Here is a 21,077-nt window from a genome sequence, read left to right as displayed (position 1 = left end):
TCCCAGATACATGAGTAAATGCCTTACCTATAATATCTCATTTTTTTAATGTTTATTTTTGAGTGAGAGAGACAGAGTGTGAGCAGGGAATGGGCAGAGAGAGAGAGGGAGACAAAGAATTTGAAGCAGGCTCAGGCTCTAAGCTGTCAGCACACAGCCGGATGTGGGGCTTGAGCCCACAGACTGAGATCATGACCCGAACTGAAGTTGGAAGCTTAACCGGCTGAGCCACCCAGGTGCCCCTAGATCTCGTGTTTTCTAGTTATTTGAAATAATTTATATTCATCTTTGTCCATTTATGTTCCGTTGGTAGTCATTTGATTTTGGACTTAAAAGAAGATTCAGGCAGTACTGTGATGCTAATTTGGGGGAGTTTGCTTATATAGTTAGAAATCATTCAATGTGGGACAGGAAATGCATATTACAATGTGCCAACATGGGGAGAATATTTCTGAAACTGGAATACATACATCTTTCGTGTTCTTGTTCCTCTCCTTGCCTCTGGGATCTTGAAAATGTCTCCTCGGTGTATTTGACTGAAAAGGCATTTTAAAACCTGTAAGGATTATAGTAGTATTAAAATGTGGTCTTGAAGTTTCTTTATGATTCACTAGAAGACCACTTTGGTGCCACATTTTGGTGCAGCTCTCAGCTGACTGGTTTGTGGGTTATCTATTTAATCAATAATTCTGTAACAGAGGGATCCTCCAACTGATATGGAATTGATCAGAAAGACGTGGGTATGGAATAAGACCTACTGATCCCAAGCCAATCTAAGGACATATACTTAGATTCAAAGGTGGCTGAGTTTGGGCCAAATTTCTGAGCGAGCATAAGTCAAGTGTTGAAAGGCCAAATTGCAGAGATCCTCAAGTTTGAGTGAGGAGTGTGGACACTGTGGCCTGCTGGCTACTTTTCTTTTCCTTGTTGCTACAAAACAAAAGGGGAGTGCAAGTATCATGGTCTACAGTGGGATCATCTTTCTTTGCTTATATATAATCAATATCTTTCACAACACACCAGGACACGAAAGGAGGTACCTGGGAAATAACACAGATTGTTCAGACACCCACTAACAATACAATTCTACATAATTTGTGTGAACGATTGAACTTTACTGAGGCCTTTATTTAAAGAAAGGGAGACTACTGCAATACAAAGACAATATAAACAAAAGAAAAAAAAGTGATAAAAAAAGGAAAAACCAACCAACCAACCAACCTTGGATACCTAAGTGCTCTTCAACTATATCTCAAAATTCAATGCAAGTCAAATAAATATCTCACTGGTGCTTTTCTACAGACTTTCCAAGCAAGACCTAAAATTCTTAAAAAAAAAAATAGAAAGGGCCAAGAACAGTGAAAATCATTTCCAAAATTAGCAGGATAGATAAAATTATCCCACTACCTGTCAAAGCTCATAGGAAGCTCAATGTAACTAGCTCTAGTAATTAGAAAATTGTATGATATTTGACTCGGTAATGAAAATGATGAATAGACCAGAAAAAGATCCATGTTGACAAAGACAATTTACATATCAGAGAGTAAAGAAGTATATTCAATAAACTGACCTCTAGTGTTGGAAAGAATTGCTTACAATGGATGAAAATGCCAATAATAAAACAAAGTACTCATAAATATGGAACTAAAATGTAAAATGCTCAAAAATACACCATAACAGATGAATAAGCAAAATAGACAACATCGCCAGACATATAAGGAGTAAAGGATTAGATTCCAAAATGTATGAAGAATACCTAGATTCAAAAAGAAAGAGACAAACTCTGTAACAGAAGTAAAAACATAGGCAAAATACATTACAGATGATGAAAGCACAGAAGAAAACTGAATGATCAGAATACATTCATACACACAACGCCACACACAAAGCCCCATCTTAGAGGTAAGCAGGAAAAAGCAAAGTAAACAGCAAGAAGGTACCATTTTAGACACTTGAGATTTGTAAAAATCTAAAGTCCTGACAATACCATGTATAGATTATTACTCAGGGAACTGCTGTGGAAATGTGAATGGTTACAATAACTTTGGACAGTAAGTATATAGTGTCTAGAAAGTCTAAAGAATATGTAATGTTCAACTAAGTCATTTCACTTCTTCTAGGTAATAGCATACAAACAATATAGGTAGGTAACACCTAACAAACAATAAAAACCAGGTAGAGGCATTTAAATGTTAACCCAAGTAGGGACACATGGGTGGCCCAGTCAGTCAAGCGTCTGACTTGGGCTCAGGTCATGATCTCATGGTTTGTGAGTTTGAGCCCCACATTAGGCTCTCTGCTTTCAACATTGAACCAGCATCAGATCCTCTGTCCCTCTCTCTGCCCCTCTCCCAAGATCTCTCTCTCAAAAAAAAAAAAAAATGCTCACCCAAGTAAATAGGAAGAATTTTTTTCATACTTAAACAACTGAATGCTATAAAGTACATGCCAAACTATAAATTGCCAAAACTATATATCAACAATTTTGTTGGATATTATCTCTAAAATCTAAAACATGCAATTTAGCCTTATATTTGAAGTAGATATTAGCACATGTAAAGGTAGGCTTTACAAAATACCTATGGGAAATATACACACCAGATGCAAGACTGTGATTACTTTTAGTGAGCAAGGGAGGAATACACAGAAAGCTTCAAATTAATCTTTAATATATTTTAATATATTAAATATTAATTATGCATGACAAATTATTAGTAATAGTTTAAGAAATGTTATAGGTACATATATGTGTTATGTCATCAGCCATTTTGCATTTTTGGAAATGTTATAAGAAAAAAGTGGAATTAATTGGATTATATGCAATTATCACACATCCCTTATTCAAAAACCAATAAATTTCTTAAGATCAAAATTTTATATGATATTCATACTCCAAACATCAAGTGCTTTTAATTATATTTCATTTTTTTTCTCTAAATGAAAAAAAAATTGTTTGATTCCCTCAATCCACACTCTTGCAGTTGAGAGGAATTAGAAGAATTACTATCTGTGACCCATGAACATGTCAAGGGATATATTTCTGCACAGCAATTCTACAATATATTGTAACTATTTAAAAAGTGGTGATACTTTTAACCTGGAATTCTACTTGTAACAATTTACCCTAAGGAAACATCAAGAGATAAAAAGTTTTATGTTAAAATATGTCATTCTGTCACTATTCCTTATGTTAAAAATTTGGAAAATAAAAGGTCTGTGTGGGACTGGTTATATATTTTGTGATATAATGCAACATATCACAACCATTGAAACAATGTTTTCACTAAATATTTCATTATTTACATATAGAATGAAAAGAGGGTATAAATCCACAGTGTATTATATTTATCTAAGAAACATATGGATGTAAATACATAAAGGTTTGCTTCAAATCAAAATATTTCTTTTTAAATTGTGTCTTGTTTCTAAATGTTGTATACTTTATATTTAATACTGATATCTGACATATCTGTCTGTACATAGTTATATATTTAAATAAATCATAATTTTCAAAACTCATCTTTTTTTTACTCCAAAACCACTGCAAACTATACAACTTCCCTCTAAACACTTATGAAGGTTTCCTTGAATTCTGGTAAAGTTGTGAGTTTCCCATCACTGTTAGCTGAAATGTTAAGGCTATTATAGAATGGATTCATGTGAATTAGATAATAACATTGCATCAATATTAAATATCATGACTTTCATAACTTATTTAATTAAGGTTATTTGAAAAAAGGTGTATTTTATTAGAAAATATACATGAAAATATTTGGTAGTAAAAGAGGGAGACAGTCTTCAATTTATTTTCAAAGGTTCAGAAAAAATAGAGAGATGAGAGGGTGACAATGATAACGAAAATGCCACAAGATTGAAACAACTGGTGAAGTTCTATAAGGATGCACATATGTTTCATGGACCATTCTTGCTATAATTGTGTAAATTTGAAGTATTAAGACAAAAAGTTACCACAAGAAAATCCTCATTCAGTAAAATAGCTCAAGGAATAGATTAGATTTTAAGCCTAGCTTTCCACTTATATTCCAAACAGATTACACATAGCTGGCAATTAGGTTAGAGAGGCAGTCCTGAGGAGTAAAAAATCAAAGTACAGTGGTTTGAGAATTATGTCTTAGAAATATATTGAAATATTATTGTTACATAAAAGGGGCAGCAAATATATATGCTTTTCCTCCTCCAGTGTTCAATATTGGATGTGAGAGGGTATACACCTTATCTTCCCAGATTAGGAGTCACAGAGAAGAAACCACAAAGGTACTCGCTAACCAGAAAGAAGGTCAGGCAGTAGGAGAGGTCATTAATGTTTTTCAAGCATCTTCAGGATCCTCATCAGGCTGCAGCCAATGGCATCTGGGTAGATCAAATGACCCATTTTGCCTGCCTGACAGTAGAACATGGCAAAAACAATAACACCTGATGGTAAAAAACGGTTAAGAAAGTGTTTTTTACTTTCCCTAACCTTGCATTCTTAGTCTACACAGATGGAAGCAATGTATCCCGACAAAAGGCTAAACTGCAGGATCTAAGTAGCTTGGATTCCTGATTTACCACTTGAAAGAGGATAGTAAAGAGAGCTGGATTAAATTGGACATGAACTACAAACATGCAACCTAACAAATATATATGATATTCATATTATTAGTATAATAAATATAGACATATTATGTGTATGTTATATAATGTGTAATATTAATGCTTATATAATTATATAACTATATATAATTTGCATGTAATATATATAAACTTATATATAATATAAAATATATAACTGTTACTGTACCTTGAGATTCCAGTTACTTTAGCATTCAACAAAATGTTATGTGTTTATATGGCATGTATTGAAAAAGTAACTTGTTTGAATGACATGTTTATGTTTGCTAAGTCACTGCCAATCTAATAATGTATGGTTCCTCCTACAGAGTTGACCAAGAAAGTGTTAAAAAAGATGTTTATGCACAATATAGACTTTTCCTTAATTTCTTAAACATTTGTTGATTTTCAGTATGAAACTGCAATGTCATCTAAATTAGAGCAGAAACTCTTTACCTGCATTATTGTTTGCACTCTTTAAGCTTATTGCAATGCCTGAGAATGAGATCGTTTATTGAGGAAACACATATAAATGGATGAACAAATGAATGAATTCATAATATAATGCAACTCTAAACAAAGGTAATGAGAAGCATTGGCTCTATAACAGAAAAAAAAACTGTTAGTAATTATTAGTGCTTCCCTGTATGAAAGCAATGCTTCAAATCACAAGGCAGTGAGTAATACATTTGTAAGTTAATTAGATACATTGAAGGAAGACACACGTTTTATTCCTAGCGAGCATTACCATATACTTTTCACTCTTGATGTTATATATAAAATTAAATGCCAGTATGTTTTTGATTCTTCATGAATTCCCATTAATCTATCTATAATATTGATTTAAACATATGGAATTTAAGAACTGCAGTCCTCCACTGTCATGAGCACACAACTTCATTCCTCATTTGAGAACCTGAGCATTTACTGTAGGAAACAATGGCAAATGTATCACCATACATGTTTATAAAATTCTTTAGTTATGAAAGTAGGTATTGGTATTCTTTATTTTTATCCCAAGATTAAATAATTAGTAAAAATTTGAAGAAATCACAAGTCTAAAACTTATTTTCTCTTGAGAGGGTCAATAGAATTCCAGAGTGAGTAACCATTTGGTACTACAAGAAGACACTAATCATTATTTCAACATGTTTATTTGTTTTTATCATGCTTTAGGCAAAATAATTTCATTTGGAAGTTACATAAAAAACTCATTCTAATGTTCTGCCTTTCTCTCCGGCTGTGAATAAAAAAAGAGGTAAAGACAAGATTATATGCAAAATCTTATATAATCATTTAGCATTGAGCTGGTGTGAGATTCTAAAGCCTTTGTTAAAATAACTCTTTAACTATTGTGTTTCAATCCTGGCCTCAAGCATTTGGAGGCTTGCAAACCCAGGAAAGTCACTTACCCACTGAATTTAAATGTCTTCCCCTGGAGAATACAAATAGTAATATTGATTGTACAATGAGGATTAAATGAGATGGTATGTGCAAACATTGTTTTCTCATTAGTAAAATTATTTCCAAATAAGAGAAATGATGTGATGTTGATGCAAACAGGGGAGATATTTAATAGATGCAGCAATAGGTCTCATGGCAGTAGAGAACCATCTGTGGACAAGATGACAATGCAGAGGAAACACTACTGTGCTTAGTAGAGGAACAAATGTTATCTAATATCCTATCTCTTTAGGCATTTCTGTAAGATAAGCAATTTCAGTTGTCAGGCAGAAAAATCTGCCCCACTGTTTATGACTATATTGATTTTACTTTGTCTGCACACCAAGTGAATGGGTGTGTGCGTGTGTGTGTGTGTGTGTGTGTGTGTGTTTTCAATAAGCCCAAGAGACTATATATAAATTCAAATGCCTGTTTTGAAATGTATAACATTAAGTAAGTCTGTCACCAAAAACTGAAATTGGCCAACTCACTATTGGCAATTGGATATGGTAAACTACATTGTATTTGGCAGGTATGGAACCAAAATAAGAAGGGTCAGAAATTAAAATTTAATGCTTTCAGATAAAATCAGCCTAGTGATCCATCTCCTCCACAGACCTGATTTCTTGGTGGAACATAAATCCTCTAAGATTATTGGCTAAGGTTGTCTTCATCTAGACAGTGCAAGGATGGTTATGGCTTCTCTTTGACTCTGTGACTGCTACTTTCAGGGGTTTCAAGGATTATCAAAATGCTTGTGACTGATATATTCTCTCTTTAGTTAGGATGGTATAAAAAGATCCATTTTGGATGTGAATATATCTACTCTATCACACAGTGCTTTTCATATTAAACTCTGAAGTTTAGGAAGAGATGTGATAAAATTTGCATCAATGTCTTTGAGCTTCCTGAAAGAGAAAGTGTTGGTTTTCTCAGCCTTCTACCTTTAATGCTCAATTTTTCATAATCACAGTGTCTGCAGTGATAAGCCAAGTTCAAAATCAGCACCTAGATGCTATTGGAAGACTTGGTTCTACGACTAGCATGTAGTAGAGACAGAGACCATCTCCTGATCTAACATTTATAGCTTCAGACAAAACCATAGATGATTATAAAGTTGATACCTTTCATAAAGTTGTCTAGTTAGGGGTGGGGCAAGTAGAAACTAAAATCCACCTCACTTTAATCACCAAACTTAACCTTGCTAAGAAGTTGCATCTTCCCAGAGGGGGTGAGGGGGCTATGTCTAATTGGAACCCAAGTGCCAAATGGAACAGTAAAGGTCTTGACCATGAACTTGCTTGGAACTTAAAGGAAATGAGAGTGAATGTAAAATTATGACTCTGGGGTTTGCATGCCTATGGAGAAACCACAGTTATATGGTTATATTTGACCAGAGCCCTAGATGATATTTTGACTGTATCAACAAGAAAAAAAAATCCATATCAGTCCTTTATAGCCTAATCTTGTAAGGCTATACAACATCCCATTGTGTTTATCATATTCTTTTATCAGAAAGTGAGTAGATCAAGAACACATGAAAGAACATGAGTAGTAGTTGTGAGTATCATTGGAAACAACTGCAGAAGTTGCCTATCATATTCATGGTTTGTAGATAAGGGGATTGGAATCTCATTTGGGCATTTACTTTTCCTTTATGTTAATTTGACTGGTACTCTGACTCGATAAATGGCCATGAATAACATCTCTGGGATCCATATTTGTAACATGGTTTAGCCCATATTTATAGCAAATTCATATCAATGAATTTTAAACATTATTATTATCATACCATATATTTCTTTTGGTTGAGTGCATTTTATGTACTGAATTCATAGTGTTAAATTGTACCATGTTAATTGTCACATTCCAGGCCATGGATTCCAGGGAAAATGACTATTTGCAAAGAATTCCATGAGAATGTATAAATGTTCTAGGCTTTAAGACACATATAACAATTTAGCTGATCTGGTTATTAAAACAAATCCCTAGAGTGATACACCAATCGAAAGGAATTTATTTCCCCCAATGCAGATTTCTTTGTTAATTTATTTCAATGGTGTACAATTTTCAGTTAGTTAAAAAAAGGAAAACTAACCTAAGAAAAATCATTCTACAATTTTTTTGAAACAATTCAAGTATTTTCCACTTCATAAGCAGAGCACATTGAAGTAGTAGTTTCTTCTGGCACAAGAACAACCAGGTTATTTCTCCTTACCTCCTGGTATGATCTGCTATTTATTACCGACTACTCAGTATTTAAAATTATAGTTTTGACTTGCTATTAACTACATATGAATATCTTCATATCTAAAACTTTCAAATTAAGATATTACTAACTCCATTATCCAGCCAGGTAAAATCCCGAGAAAATTACTTTACCAAAAGCTCCAGAAGAAAGATTACTTTAAAAAAATAATGAAAATTTGTTTTTCCTTTAGTGGAAAGAGTATACAAACTTTAATGTATTTAAAAATTAATTTGAGGGAACTTCTTAGAATAAGAACAAAAATTCATTGAGAAAATTTTCTCATTTTTTCATGTACCCAGCTGGTACATGGAAGTGCTCAGATTTGAACTCTGGTAGCCTGACTTCAGAATTTGCAGTCTGAAATGTTATGCTATATGCTACTGCTAATAGCAATAGCCATATTATAACAATCAAGTGATGAACATTCGTCAGATACTTATAAATGATTCATGTGTATATTGTAATTAATACTATGCAATAATTGTGTTATGTGGGCATTGATGTAAACATTTTATCAGGTTAGTAAGAGACAAGTCAAAGGAAATTATACTGGTCTACATAAATGTGACCATGTTTCTAATTCCTAAACTTTCTATATTGGAATTCTCACACTACATGAATTTCATGATTGGAGTGTTGATATGATGTGTGTTTCATCACACAATTATTTGAAGAGTTGTTCTGAGAACAATAACATATAAATCAGAGAAACACAAAGAAACAATGCTTGAGAATTTTCTGTCTACCAAAGATTAGCAGGTAGATTACAGAATCAAAACATGTTTAGTATGTCTATGTGGGACCTCTATACATTCTATTATGTATTCATTGAGTGACCTTATGATTACCCATCCAAGAAAGCTGGGCTAACACCAGAGTTAGAAGTGGTTCTTGCCTTTGAAAGGTACACACTTAAATCGTGATTAGTCATGTATACATTTAAAGAGTTGATAATTTTTTGCCTTGTTTTAGACTTCAAGTATGTTAACATATACATCAATATAATCATTTCCAAAAATTCTTTATATTTCAAAGTCTAAAAATGAGTGTAGGGAAATGAAGAAATTAAAAGACAAAAGCAGGCCAGTATTGTTATTAAGTCCTCCTACCTCACATCAGTCCATTTTAGTGAATCCTTCCTCCATTCCATTCCCAGCCAAGAGCTGCTGCAGCTAAAACTGCAGATGGTTCAGGCATGGAACACAGAATGTCCTGGGTTCCAGCTGGCTATAAAAACCTGAGATGAGCTTCTGAGGCACACGCCAGCAAGCTGCTATTCCTCCTTTTCTATATTTCCCATTAAAAAAATGTTCAAAAAGACTAGAAGATTTGCCTGTGTCCATTGGCAGTGACTATAATCCTTTGGAATAAAAAAACTCAAAGTAAAGCTGGAAATGCTAACTTTTCCTTTCTCTTCCTCATGCTGAGCCTCAGTGCTATTTTCTCCCCAGTCCTCTTCATAGGCCTAAGAGTTTTGCTTAGTCTTGGCAATACCAACAGGCTGTGCCTTTCAATGAATATTAGATTTGAGTAGTTCCTTGAAACTTCTGCATATCAAGATGACAAAAGTGAATAAAATCAGTCCAGACAGCAGAAGAATTAGGCTCTGAGTAGATTGTCCAGAGAGGAACTGGAAGAAATATATGGTCCAACCTAATCTAAAACTCCCCTACCCACAATAAGATTAATGTAGTAAGTCAAATTTTATACAAATAATCGTAATTTTGAATCTAGACCTCCAGAAACTTCCTAAGGGCATACAATACTAAGAACTGTGAAAAACAGCAATTGCTTATTGGAATCTGGATAAACACAAATTTGTTGTTAGAAAATCATACATAGGAACCACCACAGTTTTCCACTCTAACATTTCTGCAAAATATAATCGCAAGTCTGTCACTAGTGGATTAGGGAAGCAAAATCTGAAAAACAAAGGAAAACAAAACAAAAATTGTGCCAGCAACTGCTCCATACTTTTCAGTGCTTTAAGCTGTTTCTGCCAATTCATAAGCATGCTGGAGAACAACAGAGCAGTGTGACTGAAGCTTGAGGAAACCAAGATTGACCAATAATCTTCCTCAGACTGCATTCTGCTTAATGGTTGAATTGGTTCAGGTTTTTTTTTTTTTTTTTTTTTTCACCGAAAGTATCCATGGTAGTCAGGATTAATAACACTAGAATTATGGAGTTGAGAGGTAGCTTCATTTTCCAAACTCTCACACACTACAGGGGTTATGTCTTTAGAACTGTACCTCTAGACACCCTTAGGTTTGAGGAGTTCACCAGTTTGTGAGTTAAAGCTGGGATCCTTGGGTTGACTTCAAATTTCCTTATTTATAAGCCTGTCCCTTTGTACAACTGGAAATATAAGTGACCTCACCTCAATCTAATAGCTGTTGTGATAGTTTTTTTTTTGTGATAGTTTTTTAAAAAAATATTCTTTTATGAAAAAGCAGTTTTTAAAAAATAAGGCTTTAGTTTTTCAGAATAATTTTAGTTTGACAGCAAAATTGAGAGGAAGCTACAGAGATTTCCCAACTATCCCTCTATAGCCACTCCGATTATCAACATCCCCAGCAGAGCGGTATGTTGATACAACTGATGAACATAAATTAACATATCACCATCACCCAAAGTCCATAGTTTACCTTAAGAGTTCATTCTTGGTGTGCTATGTTCTATGGATTCGGACAAAAATAGGATGACATTATTCTATCATTATAGTATTGTACAGAGTATTTCACTGCCCTAAAAATACTCTGTGTTTTACCCATGCACCCCTCCCCCACCATCCCAACCTGTAACAACCACTGAGCTCTTTGTTTTCATAGTTTTGTCTTTTTTAGAATGTCATGGAATCATACAGTATGTAGCCTTTCAGATTGGCTTCTTTCCCCCAGTAATACGCATTTAAGGTTCCTCCATGTCTATTCATGGCTTCACAGCTCATGTTGGTTTAGGGCTGAATAATAATCCATTATCTGGATACACCACCACTTATTTATTCATTCTGAAAATTTCTTTTGATTCATGCCTTTAGACCATTCACTTTCTTTTTTTTTTTTTTTTTAAATTTTTTTTTTTTTCAACGTTTATTTATTTTTGGGACAGAGAGAGACAGAGCATGAACGGGGGAGGGGCAGAGAGAGAGGGAGACACAGAATCGGAAACAGGCTCCAGGCTCCGAGCCATCGGCCCAGAGCCCGACGCGGGGCTCGAACTCACGGACCGCGAGATCGTGACCTGGCTGAAGTCGGACGCTTAACCGACTGTGCCACCCAGGCGCCCCCAGACCATTCACTTTCAAAGTCATTATTGATATAGTTGGATTTAAAGTCTACCATGTTTATTATTATTTTCTCCCTATTGCCTTTGTTTTTTTTTCTGTCTTTTGAAATTTGAATTTTACATTTTATATGATTCATTTTTCTCTCCTTTCTTAACATATTGGTGTCATATATATATATATATTTTTTTTTTTACTTTTTTCTAGTGGTTATTTTAGAGTTCACAAGACATATTTACAACTAATCCAATCTGCTTTCAAATAACACTATAATGATTAAAATGTATTTGATAAAGTATACTAACAAAATAATATCAATCACTTCCTTACAATTCATCTTGTATCACTGCTGTCATCCAGTTCATTTATATATAGGCATATATTTATATATATTTACATCTATATACATATACATTTATATACATATACATTTATATATGTATATACACACATATATATACACACATGCATATACACATAAACATACATATATGTGTGTATATATATACATATATATGTATATGTATGTAAACACAGATAATTAAACAAATTGTTTGATTATTTTGGAAAAAAACTCATATCTCTTTGGTCAGTTAAAATTAAGAAATTAACTTTTTATTTTACCTTCACTTATTCCTTCTTTGATGCTCATTCTTTCCTTATACAGATCTGAGTTTCTAACCTATACATCATTTTTTTCTCTTTAAATAACTTCTTTTTATATTTCCTGCAAAGCAGTTCTACTGGCATCTGATACCCTCAAATTTTTGTTTATCTGAAGATGCCGTTATTTCTCCTTGACTTTTGAGGGGTAATTTAACAAGATATAGAATTCCAGGATGGTCGGACTTTTCTCTTAACACATTACTTCACTCTATTCTTTTCTTGCTTCCCTGGTCTCTGAGAATATGCTGGGTGTAATTCTTAGCTTTGTTACTTTATAGGTAAGGTGCTTTTTTCTCATCTGCTTTCTTTCTAGTTTTTCCTCACCTTTGTTTTTCTGTAGTTTGAAATCACTTCCCTAGGTAATGTCCTTTGACATTGATCCTTCTTGGTGTTCTCAGATCTTTCTGGATCTATGGTTTGATGTCTGACATTAATTTGAGGAAATTCTCAGTCATTACTGTTTCATGTATTTCTTCTGTTCCTTTCTCTTTTTCATCTGCTCTTGGTATTCCCATTATGCATATGTTACACCTTTTGTATTTGTTCCACAGTCTTGGATATTCTGTTTTCCCAAATTTGGGTCTGTTTTCCTATTGGGTTTTGATGATAATCCTGATATAATCTCTGAGCCAGAGATTCTTTCCTCTAGCTGTGTCTAGTGTACTAATAAGCCCATAAAAGCCTTCCTTCATTTCTTCTACAGTTTTTTTCTTTTTTGTAACATTTCTTTATTTCTTTTTCTTATGATTTCCATTTCTGTGCTTACTTTGCTTATCTGCCTTGCAAACTGTCTACTTTATCCACTAGAGCCCTTAGTATATTTATCATAGATATTTTAAGTTCCTGGTTGACAATATCAACTTCTCTGCCACGTATGGATCTGTTGCTTTCTCTATGCCTTCAAAAGGTGATTTTGCCACTTGATATGCCTTGTAATGTTTTCTTGATAGCTGGACATGATGTATCATGTAAAAGAAACTGCTGTACATAGGCCTTTAGTAATGTGACAGCAAGGAATGGGGTCTGGGCAAAAATCTATAGTCTTGTTAGTTCTCAGTGTGTTAATGTGCCTATACCTGTGAACTATGAACTTCACCAGTGTTTTTTTTTAGCGTTTTTTATCTCCCTTCTTAGGCAGGAGAGGATGGATACAATTGGCTGGAGTTGACTATTTCCCTTCTCTCACTTGGAACATTAAAGATGCCTGGAGTTGGTTATTTCCCTTCTCTCAGGTCAGTTAGGGTATGCTGATATCCCAGAAGGCTAGACTTTGGTTAACTAGCTTCTCCTGAGGTCAGGCCTTGTTAATGAAAAAAAAGTGTGCTGTGTTTATTCCAAAATTGCTCCATTGCCCCTCCCCCTTCCATAAGCATGAGGGGATTTTTCTCCTTTATTTTCTTCAACAAACTGGTTGTGTCCCTGAAGTCAACTCTCACAAAATTTTGGAATCTCCCCTGTGGTTGGGACTCCTTGGTGAGTTTAACTCAGAATTTTCCACACTGAGCTTCCAACAACTCCTCACTACGGTTCAGTTTTTCCTACCCAGACACTGGTTCTCATGGAGGTTTGCACTCCTGGGCCCCATCTCTGGTAAGCTGTGACTCTTTATTTTTGTAAGTCTGTCTCCTAACTCTGGGGGGGGCAGTGGTTTGCCCTATAGCCTTCCTTCTCCTACAGAATCTAGAATTGTTGATGTTTCAGTTTGCTGAGTTCTTTACTTGTTGGATCGTGTGGAGGCTTTCACAGTCTTACATGTGAATTGAAGCCAATAAAGCAGTTACATTTCCATCAATCATTCTACAAAAATATTTTTACACCAGTCATGCTATTGAAAATATTCCTAAAAATGTACTCAAATTTTCAAACAGGGCTTTAACTACGGAGGTTTCTTCTGTATCTGGTGTCCTTTACTGCTTTTCTCAATGTGCACTAAATATATATTAACCCTTGATGGATGGAGTCTGGCCCTTCATAACTTCATCCAGTTAATCAGCTTAAACATTTCAAAAATTATTCTGCTTTTCTAACCTGTTAATTTAACTCCATGCTTTAAATAACCCCATAGTTATCTTTCACCTAGATTATTGCAATAATTTCCATATTATTCTGCTTGCATCTACTCTTACTTCATTCTAACCATACCGAAGTCAGATGGTCTTGCAAGAATTAAAATCTAGTCATTTCACTCCCCTTAGAGAAACTATTCCATGGCTTCTCACTTCCTTAAAAAATATATATATATATATATATATATATATATATATATATATATATGCAGTTTAGCATGTATACAGGGGTCTGGCCCACACTTGTTTTCCCAGTGGTGTTTCTTGACACCTTTTTCCTTACATGTTCTTAGCCAACAATATGCAAACACTTTCTCTACATTCTAGTACTGGCAACTTTGTAATCATAATCCTTTGTTTACAGACCTGTGTGTCATCTCTCTCTCTCTTTCTCTATCTCTTTTTGCTTTTCTTGATACATTTCCTATATTACCTAATAAGTGCCTTTACTTTTTGAGACAAGTCTCTTGTATCCCTCCCATGCTCTAGACATTCAGGTCAGAGTGCAGGACCTAGGATTTGCTTCTGGCCATTTACTAAGTGTGGGCCCCTGAATATGTCACATATTCCCACTGGATTTTCTCCATCTTAAATTAAATAAATTGAACCATTTTTTATGCTAAATTCATGGGATTGATGTAATGATAAAATGAGATGCCAAAAAAAAAAAAAAAAAAGGTTACCTGAACTCTAATGTACTATACAACTAAGAAACATTAATTACTGAAGTGACCACTGCTATGTAATATATGTGGTGGTTTCTCTTCCAATTCCTGTTTCAGTCTCTGCTTTATTTCTTTGGAATAGTGTTTAAATAAAGTAGAATAAAGAGCAGTAATTTGCTAATCCTTCCGAGATGACTGCAGCGTATAGCTTCATTACATCAAATGTGTTTACACTTTTAAAATGATTTGCCAGTGGGGACTTTTTGCAAAACAAATCCTAGAGATGCTATATTGGAAATCTGAACAAGATCTGAGCATTTTCCTGGGCCTGTGGTGATTTTCAATGAGATTTATTCTTATGAGGAATAAATTGTGTGCAAGTTAGGAGAAGCAAATTATTATGGAAAGAAATGTTATTCCCCCCCCCTCTTTAAAATCATGGCAAAGATAAATATCAAATATCAAAGAACCTGCTTTATTTTCCCTTAATTGTCCTTGCTATAAATATTCCTTGGTATATATTCTTAAACTGGTATTAATAAGGAAAATATATATTTTTAAAAGCAATCCTTACAGCCCTAATGTAATAAGCTATGTTCTTTGGGTAAGTATGGTGTGTCAATGTAGGTTCATTCAGCTGTGACAAATGTATCATGTTGTGAGAGATGCTGAAAATGGGAAGCTATGTGTGAGTATGGAACAAAGTATATGTGAAATCTCTGTGCCTTCCACTCAATTTTCTGTGAATCAAAACCTACTCCAAAAAACAAAGTGAATTAAAAAATATTTTTCCAGAGCAGTAAAGAAAAAAACCAATATCTAAAATATCTAATCAATTTGTAAAGAGATCATATCATAAAGGAATTAATAGTATGGACCTAAACTTTGATAAAAGTTATCAAAACTCAAAGTAGGAATTAGATTACTTGTTTGCAACATACAGAAGATTTAAGACTCCAGGAGGTAAAATATCAATTTGCATTGTAACTGATGACAAAATTATCAGGGTATTTTGAGGGAAGGGTGCTTTAAAATACACACTCATTTTTTTTTTTCAACGTTTATTTATTTTTGGGACAGAGAGAGACAGAGCATGAACGGGGGAGGGGCAGAGAGAGAGGGAGACACAGAATCGGAAACAGGCTCCAGGCTCTGAGCCATCAGCCCAGAGCCCGACGCGGGGCTCGAACTCACGGACCGCGAGATCGTGACCTGGCTGAAGTCAGACGCTTAACCGACTGCGCCACCCAGGCGCCCCCACACTCATTTTTATAACAATGTATAATCTATATATTGATTGATAGCATTTTGTTGATTTTTTTCAACCATCCAGTGAAGTAAGTGGTTTTTTCATCTTTCGTTAGGGATATTTACTAGAGTTATATATCTAGAAGGTCACAGATACCAAACTCAAATTACAGAGGAAAAGCAAATCAGCATCATTGGAAAGCAATAACTTTGAAATCTGTCATGTTCATTTTTGGATGATAGCTGTATATTTTATTAGTGGCACATTAAAATTAAATATGCTCAAATGCCTATCAAGCTGCAAAAAACATGAGAAGCCAGGAATCTATTTTTAGTTTTCATCCTCTTAATATTCTTATCAACTATTTCTTCTACTGGCAATCATGTAAAGGGAGTGTTTAATGTAGACAAAAATTATTAGCTGATTCTCCCACTGCTGATAGGTCACATAAATGGTTATGTCCAACACTCTGGATTCAATCTTCTCTGTGGTCTACATTTTGTGGTAAACTGAAAACTTCTTGGAAAAAAGCCTTTTATAAACTAAGTAATTACCTAAATAAATAAATAAATAAATAAATAAATAAATAAATAAATAAAATGAATATATTTGTTATATCAAAAATTGACCCTAAAATTGGGAATTGTTAGATAGGGGTGATAATATAAGAGGGGAAACAAGGAGAACAGATAGATGGCTACTGACCTGTCATGGACCAGGGTGGTAGCCAATGACACAGTCAGAAATGGTCTTATTCTGTGAATATTTTGAAAATAGTGTCAAGGAGGTTTTGTGATAGATTTATTATTGGCTATGAAAGAAGGCAGGGGAAAAAAGAAGGAAAGAAGGAAAGAAAAGGAAGAAAGGAAGGAAGAGAGGGAGTGAGGCATAAGAGAGAAAGAAGTAGGTGGGTGAGTAAGGAAGGAATTAAAAACATAAAAAGAAAGGAAATGAGAATGGATACAAATATTTTGACTTGAAAAATTGGAAGACTGAAGTAATCACTAATTGAGATCAATTTCAGTTTAGGGCATATTCCTATTAAACATGAAATGGTGCTATTATAGAAAATGCAATGTAATAATAATAAGTTAGAAGGGGAAATAAAGAAAATATATAAACTTAGGAATCACTGTTACATATATGGTATTTAAAATCATGAGAATTGAGGAGATCATCAAGGCAGTGAATGGAGTTTGAGCGGAAAAGAAAAACACAAACAAATTCAAAGAGTAATACCTAAAGTATTTCAAGGGAAATATTTTCAAGGAAAAAAGCATAATCACAAACAGAGAAGTCTATAGTAAATAACAGACATGTTTGTTGTTCCTACTAGTGTATGAACTGGGAAGGAGAATTTTGAAGTGAACCCTGTAGGAAAGGAGAAACATATGCCATGCTAACACCAATGAAGAATGTTGGAATAGTTGTATTAATTTCAGAACAAGTCATTTCTGAGCATGGAAGTTATCAGGGATAAAGAGAAGTATTACATGATGATATAGTGGGCATGTCTCCAAGAAGACAGAAAAATCCATATCATGTATTCAGAGTATCATAATACATGAGGCAAAAACCTGTAAAGCTGCGAGGAGAAAAGACAAAACTGTATTATGGCTACAGTCTTCAACACCCCTATTTCAGTAATTGATAGATCCAATAGGCACAGATCAAGAACAAGGCAGGAACGTTACCTCACACCATTCCCCTTCAACACCATATTGGGAAACAGTGCCATCAGAGGAGAGAGAGGGAGAGGAAATGGGAGAGGGGGAGAGACAGAGACAGAGAGAAAGAAAGACAGAGACAGAGATGACATGATTATCTCTGTAAGAAAATTCCAGGAAATTGATTAAAATTTCCCAGAATTAATATGTCCTTATAGAAAAATTTCAATATCTAAGGCTACTACACCAAACTCATTATTTTTTTCATACTACCAAAAGACAATTACAATTTAATGTTAATAACACAATATTATTTAATTACATCAAAATATGCATGGATATAAATTTATAAAATATGTAGAGGATATACATGTGGAAAGCTAAAAACTCTGATGAAAGAAAACAAAGATCTAAATAATACAGAGCTACTCTTAGTTCAAGAAGTTTAAATAATAGTTCAAGAAAATGTCCTTGTTGGAAGACTCTTAATCATTAAATCTCAATTTTTCTGAAACTGATCTAGAAAGTCAACAAAATCCCAATCAATCACAGCAAGCTAATTTGTAGATATCAGTACACTGATTTTAAAGTTTATAAGACAAAAGATGCAGAGTAGACAAAACAATACAGATAAAGGAACAAGTTGGAGGACTGACATTACTAGATTTCAAGATTACTATAAATCTGGAGTGATCAAGGCAGCCCACTATTGGAGAAAGAATAGCCACATAGGGTGAATAGATCAGAATTGATATCCCACAGTTAGAACCCTACACATACTGTCAACTCATCTTTGACAAATTAGCAAAGGCAATCAACAGGAAACGGATAGCCTTTTCAAGAAATGGTTCTATAACAAGTGTATATCTATGTGCAAAAAAAAAAAATGAATCTAGACACCGACCTTACAGCTTTCACGATAATAAATCAAAACGGATCGTAGACTTAAATGCAAAATGCAAGACTACAGTCTTCCTGGGCACTGCCTGCGGAGGTGGTGGCCATCTCTTACTCAGCATCATGGCCTCCCTATAACCTCTGGTGAAGCCCAAGATCATTAAAAAGAGGACCAGGAAGTTCATCTGGCACCAGTCAGACCAATATGTCAAACTTAAGCACAGCTCGTGGAAACTCAGAGCAACTGACAATACTCTGTGCAGAAGTTTCAAGGGCCAGGTCTTGATACCCAACATTGTTACAGGAGCAAGAAGAAAACAAGGCACATTCTGTTCAGTGCCTTCTAGAAGTTCCTAGTCCACAATGTCAAGGAGCTTGAAGTGCTGCTGACGTGCAACAAATCTTACTGTGCAGAAGTTGCTCACAATGTCTCCTCCAAGAACCGCAAAGCCACTGTGGAAAGAGCAGCCCAGCTGGCCATCAGGGTCACCAATACCAATGCCAGGCTGTGCAGCAAAGAAAATGTGTAGACATATGTTCATGTCCTATTTGTGTTAATAAAACCATAAAACTATGGAAAAAGCGAAAACTATAAAACTTCCAAAAGATAATAGGAGAAAATCTAGGTGACTTTGGGTTTGGCAATTAGTTTTTAGATAGAACACTAAAAACACAATCCATGAAAGGAAAAAATAAATTGAAATTTATTAAAAGGAAAAAGTTACTATCTGCAAAAGACCACTACGAGAATGAAACGGCTATCTGAAGACTAGAGAAATACTTTCAAAATAGGTGCCTGATAAGATACTTCTATCTAAAATATAAAAGGGGAGGTGCCTGGGTAGCTCAGTGGATTGAGCATCCAACTCTTGGTTTCAGCTCAGGTCATGATCTCACAGTTCATGAGTTCAAGCCCCACACTGGGCTCTGCTGACAGTGTGGAGACTGGGATTCTCTCTCTCTCTGTCCCTCCCCACTTGCTCAATCTCTCTCAAGATAAATAAACTTAAATACACTAAACTTAAATAAACTAAACATAAATAAACTAAACTTAAATAAACTAAACTAAACTAAACTAAACTAAACTAAACTAAAATAAAATATACAAGGGGGCACCTGGGTAGTGTAGTTGGTTAGGTGTCTGACTCTTGAGCTTGGATCAGGTCGTGATCTCACAGTTTGTAAGTTAGAGCTTATTGGGCTCTGCACTGATGGCACGGAACCTGCTTGGGATTCTGTATCTCCCTCTCTCTGCCCCTCCCCAGCTTGTGCTCTCTCTCTCAAAATAAAGAAAGAAACTTAAAAAGTAAAATAAAATATACAAGGAACTTTTTGTGTTTAACAATAAGAAAACAAAGAACCCAAAATAAAAATCACCAAAAGATCTCCATGGCAGATATGCACATGAAAATACGCTCACCACCATTTATTGTAAGAGGACTGCAAATTAAAACAAGAATGATATCTACCCTGACCTATGGGAATGACTGAAATATGAAAAATTGACAATACAAAACACTGGTGAGGATGCACAGCAATAACAACTTTTTAATACAAAATAGTGTGTTACTTAGGAAGATAATTTGGCAGTTTCCTATAAAGCTAAACATATTCTTACCAGATGATTCATATAAATTGAATTGAATTGAAGGGAATGTCCACACAAAGACCTGCACATACATTTTTACAGCAGCTTTATTTATAATTGCCATAAAAACAGAAGCAACCAAGATGTTCTTTAGTAGATGAATGGATAAACAATGTGTAACCATAAAATGGAATATTATTTAGTAAAACAAAAAATCCATTACTAAGCTATGAAAAGGACATGGACAAAATGCAAATAAATGGATTGCCGAAAATAATCAAGTCTAAAAAGGCAAGACATTGAACAATTCCAACTGTATGCTTTCCAAAAAATGCAAATGTATAGAGACAGTAAAAAGATCAGTATTTTCCAGATATTTGGGAGGAAAATGCAATAGATAAATAGATAACACACAGGGCAGTAAACCTATTCAGTAAGGACATTACTAGATTCTGTAATAGTAGGTACATGACATTATACATTTGTCAAAACCTATGGAATTTTATAACACAATGAGGAAACTTTAATGTATGTAAATTTAATGAGATCATTTAAGGGGTTGAGGATCCAAGAAATATGCAATTTATGGTAAGCAAATCTAACCGTATCACAAATGTATGAAACAATTCACTGAAGGGGATGAGGAAAGGTGCCACCTAAGCAACTTTGTAAATGAGTGAAGTCAAAA

The 21,077-nt window shown here is 34.4% G+C and overlaps 1 pseudogene; it reads left to right on the top strand.

The window, feature by feature from the left end:
- Positions 1-18,924: 18,924 nt before the first annotated feature.
- Positions 18,925-19,331, top strand: LOC115511261 (annotated as a pseudogene).
- Positions 19,332-21,077: the final 1,746 nt, after the last annotated feature.

This window comes from Lynx canadensis, chromosome A3, assembly GCF_007474595.2.
Source record: "Lynx canadensis isolate LIC74 chromosome A3, mLynCan4.pri.v2, whole genome shotgun sequence".
Classification (NCBI taxonomy): domain Eukaryota; kingdom Metazoa; phylum Chordata; class Mammalia; order Carnivora; family Felidae; genus Lynx; species Lynx canadensis.
Note: the sequence above shows the minus strand (reverse complement) of the source record. Positions and strands in the feature narration are given on the sequence as shown.